Source organism: Copadichromis virginalis, linkage group LG13 (genome assembly GCF_057382275.1).
Source record: "Copadichromis virginalis isolate Kocher_CV1m ecotype Utaka linkage group LG13, C_Virginalis_male_GT1.1, whole genome shotgun sequence".
NCBI lineage: Eukaryota > Metazoa > Chordata > Actinopteri > Cichliformes > Cichlidae > Copadichromis > Copadichromis virginalis.
This window is the reverse complement of record NC_140630.1, coordinates 5,214,402-5,220,612: the sequence shown is the minus strand read 5'-3', so window position 1 is coordinate 5,220,612 and position 6,211 is coordinate 5,214,402.

Genomic DNA, 6,211 nt, shown 5'->3' with positions numbered 1-6,211 from the left:
CCAGCCCATTGTTCCTTCATTGGGCTGGTTTCAGTCATTATGCAAATGTACTGTTTATAAGATTGGAAACCTGCAGTCAGCTAAGACTGAAGAAGTCACTTGGATGAGTGACGAAACATTTCTCCCACAAAACGCTACGTCCAGATGAACAGAATCAACTTTTTGGAGATTTACTTTCCTGGATGATTCAGAATGCATCAAGACATAGAATAAAAAGCTTAGTCATAAGTCAAAAACTACGCATTATTATCTACTCTTAAAGAAAAAGTTTTGACAGGGATAAATCCATCGTTGAAATAAACTGTAAGAACTCTTGCAAGTCAACAGAGCATCATATTAGTATACTGGTGACATGACAGAGGGTGGATATTGAATACAGATTCATTAGGACAGTCCTGTTTGTGAGGTCCTGTGCAAGATTAATCATTTGCAAGACACCATCATGCGACTAGTGTTGGGTGCAACTTGTCTCACAGAAATGCATTATTGCAATCACATTACATTTTTGTTACTCTGTATTATAATGCATACGTTTATAAATTCAATAGTCACATCACAATTATCTGCATGATGGGTGGATAAAAAAATGTGCTTGATTTATGTGCACTTCCACAATACTCAATAATATAAAAAAGGTGGAGGTATTACTTATATTTTATTGCACAAAGTATGGAGGCAAAGAGCAAACTGTTCCTAGAAAAATCAGTCCATCAATGCAAACTTGTCTTTAAAGCTCTTCAAACAACCTGCTGATCTCTGTTACCCACTCTGTGATGCCAAAATGAAACTAGCAGCACAGGTTATACTGCAGAGTCACACAAATGTAAAACATCACTTTGAAAAGGGAGTAACGAATGTAAGTCATTAGCTATTTTTTAGAAAGAGTAATATGTACTACGTTACTATTTTTAAGTTAACACCCAGCTTGAAGTTTCACAGCAGTTTGCATCACGCTTGCTGTTCCCATTGTTTATATACAGTCTGTGTTTGCACCATTGCTGATAGCTAATAACACAAATACATTTATCTGACAGTTTGACGATTGTGGGCCAATTACCTTGCAGTGGTTTTCCTGTCCAGTCTCTTAGCAGCTGAAAGATAAAACCATATGTTTAAATATTATCTATAAAGTCTTTGTTCTCCTACATGATCATAAAAAAAGTAAACCATGATTTGTTCATATTCCTAAATTCATCCTATATCAAAGGATGAATAAATATTTCCCTAGATAGGCACACAGATGTACTTTTGTTTTTGTCTCCTTTAGTCTGCCTTCTTACTTTTCTCTCTCGTATCATAGCACAGCAGTATTAGCATATGAGTCAATGTACAAGTGGGGCAACACCTGGGCTAACATTTAGTCTCCATGCAAAAAGAACAGCACAGAGAACGATGGCTCACTGACATGTCAGGTATCGTTTACCTCCAAATCTGCTCAGAGTGGCTTTGTAGATGTAGGGTGAAGCACCGTATGTGTCTGTTTAACCCCGGGACCTAAGCAGATGCTTCACTTAACACGCCGGTGAGCGTTGCTCCTTCCTTCATTATTTTTAAATGTCATGTTGTCTTTGTTTTTTTTTTCACATACACAACACTGTACACCGCAAATGTCACAGTCTCAGCCCAGTGTCTGTCTTCTGTTATACCCACCAGTGTTTATTTTATTTCTACACACAAATCAATAGAAAATTCAGACAGGATGGTAAATGAGCTTCTTTGTCCCTAAGCAGGTACCGCTAGGGTGCCTCTAGTCGAGAGATTCAAGCCCTTCTTTTTTGCCACTAAGCTGTTAGAAAACTGAATTGTGCAGCTCACCACAATCTAACCATGTGAAAGTGATGCCTCATGATTAGCATGAACCACATGTTTTATCCTCACTTTGGTTTTTGGTTCCCATGCACATCTCCTCACGTGCCCTACCAGTCAGTGGAGCATGTGTGTACAAAGTGCACCAGTCTTGTGTACTTAAAGGGCATGTTGCGCTTCAGTTAATATAACCTCTTCAGGGAAAATGTCTTGAATGATTAAATTAGCAGCATGTGAGCTCAAGCACACATAATTTCACCACCTGAAGCTTAGTGACTAATTGATTGTTTCTGAGCAAGTAACAGCAGCTGGTATTGGGTTCAATGTGCACACAACCTTAACCAGTGGTGGCATTATGTGACTTTGCCTGCCCTGATTTCAAATCAAAAATAGTTTATACTTTTTTATCGTGCAGGAGGCAATTTAACTACATGGATATCCCCTTTATGTCCCGATAAACGTCCAAGGAAGACAGAAGTGTAAGGGGGGTACCACACTTTACACTCTTTACACTCCTGTCCCACATTCTTTCCTGAGGGCACTGCATATTATTTTAAGAACCAATGGGTTTTGCACCTGAGGCTAAATTCTCACAGTTGGAAAGTTTTGCAGACAAAAAATAAATAGAAAAAAAATCCACCCACAAACATCCCTATGCTATCATTGTAAATACCGTCCACTGAATGGGCCGCCATTACGATAAGACCACTGCTGTTTTCATCCTCTCCTCTGCTGTTTGTTGCACAGTGTGTGACCAGCCCCACTGGTAGTGAAACAGAAGGTAGAGACGAGCAGAAAAACACCTGAGGAGACTTGCACTGAGCTTAAACGAAACAAGTTTGAATGGCTCAATAAAATGAATGCACTCTTTTTAACTATTTGGATTAATGGGAACTGTTTGTACTGTGTACTCTCCGTGCAGCCAGTACCAACAAGTCAAAGTAGGATGTGAACAACAGCTCCGTTATTCAAGTGTTTAAAAGTAAAAAAAAAAAATTGCACTTTCACTCTTCTCAATCCATCAATCATTATTTTGACTGACTGATGTGAAATCTACCGTGGTAGTGAGGTGAAACTGAAAAAAAAAGTCTCTGGCTTGAATACACTACCCATACACTTTCCTCCTTTCTTTACCATTCTTGTGACAGAGGGGACAGATGACTTAATGCTGCAATTTTAAATTTTGCATTATTGAACGGTGACTTTGTTTCAGTTTGACTTCTAAATCAAGCAAACCAATTTAAGAGAGAAAGTTAATGTCACGTTACTTTATTTTAAGCTTTTTTTAAATGTGTCGTTTCAGTATTTTTAATCCCCATTTCAAATTTAATTACCAATACTGATAAGTAAAAATATCTTCTTGCAAACATTAGCCAGTCTTTAACTTGCCAGCTCCTTCACAAAGCCTAGGTAATAACAGACTGTGCTTTTGTGCGTTCAGAGCTACTGAGTGGGTGCGGGTACTGCCTCCTGCACACTCTATCCAGGCAGCTCCCTCGCATAAACCACTGTGTAATCCCAGGAGTGCAGAACTGTTCAACGTGGAACGCATCCTGCTGTGTGCTACCCATGAGAAAGTGGAACATATCTAAACCTGATTCTGTCAAAATTATCTGAGGTGTGATGGCTTCAGTTTTACAAGCTTCATTTTTTAACTTAATAAAGTAGAGTTTGAAATTTCATTATTTTTACTGTCTGGTCTGTTAGAGAGTTACCACTTTTGATTTTCTACTGTTGCTATGTCTATTTTGGTGTATGGCATATGGCTAGTGGTTGGTAAAGATCGTGGTCACTAATGCATTGATGTGTACTCAATAATCCAGGTAAAGAAATCCCAGAAAGCTAATTCTGTTCATCTTCATTTTCAGTGGGACACACCTTTTGTTACTCATCCAAGGGACTTCTTCAGTCTCAGGTGACTGCAGGTTTCCCCAGCTTTAAAAACAGTACATTAGCAAAATGACCATAACTAGCACCACCTATTACCAGTGGGTCATGAGAAGAGTTTCATGTTCATTAATGTGCAATTTGTCATGACTGGTGATCAATGGCCATAAATATTATTCAAAGAGGTGGGGAACAGCTGCAATCACAGCATTGTAAGATCGTGAAAGATGAACCTTTAGGCCCCCTCCTCGATTTTCACCTAAATGGCCTCAAACCAGCGTGCGCCTCCATGTCCAGGATGTATACATTCGCAGCAGTGAAGGCATGGTCACTGGTCTGTAAATATAAAATAACTGTGGTAGCTCTTCTGTGTTGTGCCATCTGCTTAGTCAGAGGTTGAGTTCCCTGATGTATAAATCACAACAATCATCCTGGTAATTAATAGGATACACTGTATCATTCTGTTTCTGCCAAGGGACACAATCCTTGGGGTGGACACATTTTGGGCTTAATGTGTTTTGTTTTTTGGAAATCCACAGAGATATGGTGTTTTGAGAATACCCTGACACATAAAGATCACTAAATGTTTTCACCTAGGCAGCAGTTGTCCTTCTTACCTACAGTGACTGAAGCATTCTTAAGGTGCCTTACATACATCTATAAATATCAGTTTTTTAAAAAGGGAGAGCTGCAACATCGTGCTATTCAATACATCATTTTCAATAATTCATTTATGGATCTTTTGCCTTTCTGTGCTACAAATGTGCTTCTGTTGGGAATAAAAGTGGCCTGCGAAAAAAAGTTAAATACTTTGTGCAAAACACAAGTTTCTTGGACAGTTTTAGGATTATTTTATGGTTTTACTGGTTTATTGCATTTTATAGAGAAACAGTAAGATTAGCATGAGAGGTTTTAAGACATGAGACATGAATCATGAACTGCTGTCAGAGTCGTTCAGAGTTTTATAGTACTACACGTTTCTAAGGATGCTGTGCCTCATGGGACAGTTTTATATCCTCATGAGACACGTTTGTGCAAAACACCTCCCTTGATGCATTCATTTGGCATGAAACTGATGCTTAACCGTTACTCAGATTCTCTTTTTTCCTGCTTTAGTCTAAAGAGAAGTGAAGTACCTGGCAACTACTTGAAATGCATTCAGTGCATAACAAAATACATTTGGCCAATATTTGCATTTAGATTTTTTTCAAAACTCAAATGGTTTAAAAAAGTATAATATAATATTTGATTGTAGCCGTTTTAGCAGCTCATTATACAGACTTAACATTATGGAATAGCGAAAGGAAGACATTTGCATTTGGTCTCAGGCTTAGCATGGTTTGACCGAATGGTTTTCCTTCCCCAATTCTTCCTTTTTTTCTTTCCTTCACTTAACATCTCCTTTGTAGTCAGCATCCATAAGTTTGTCATACGCAGCTGTGAACTGCAGACCTCAACGCAGGATGCTGAACACAAAAATTAAGCTAAAAATCAGCCTTAAATATTGTTTGCTTTAAAGTGTTGTATGTTGGAGCAGCAGTTTATCGGCAGCTGAGAGGGAGAGGTTGGATAAACTCATTAGGACGCCAACTCTGTTCTGGGATGCACCCAGTGCAGGTGGTGGGAGACGGAAGGACTCTGGTCAAAATAACATCTCTGATGGACAGAGTCTCCCACCCCATGCATGTAAATGTTGCTGAACTCCAGAGCTCCTTCAGTGACAGACTGCTGCATCCTCGATGCATGAAGGAGCGTTTCTGCAGGTCCTTCCTCCCTGCAGCTGTCAGACTGTACAATCAGAACTGCTCCCAACAAACATAGATGTTTTTTTATTTAATTTAGTTACGGTACAGTACTCTGTTTTTGGTAATCATTGTCCTTGATGTAAATATGCAAAAATTGTGTATGTTTCTGTTCTGTGTCTTGTGTACTGTTTGTTTGTATATGTGTCTTTCTTGCTGCTGTTACACCCAAATTTCCCCTTGTGGGACAATTAAAGAATTATTCTATTCTATTCTTTATCTATATTAATTGATACTATATGCAGTGATACATACATTTCTGTTTCAGTGGTCATTTTTAGATGCTTTTAAAATGTCATTAAGATTTTCATGAATCAAGATCTGAATGGATCAGGAGTTTCCATAAGGTTAGTATCACTTTCAAGTTGAAGTCATTGCTAAGGTATATGTAGCTTCACAAATAGATAGTGTCCCTCCAGATGGTTCACAAGTAAGAGCGAATGGTCAACAGCTTTAGTATTATTGGAGTTAAATGATGCAGCAAGATGTTATAGCTGCTCTCCATTTTTAAAGATGATCAGAGATGCTCATTTTATGGAACATTTAGTTCTGTACAGTTGCTCTAACTGCACTAACTGACCAGTGGATAGCTGGAATTTGCAGTATCACAGTATGCATAGTATTTAGGCGTTTCTCAGATTTGTGTAAAATAGTCAAATGAAAAGGTAAAGAATTACAGTCTTGGGCTACACTTTAAATGAAAACAATGTGGCAAA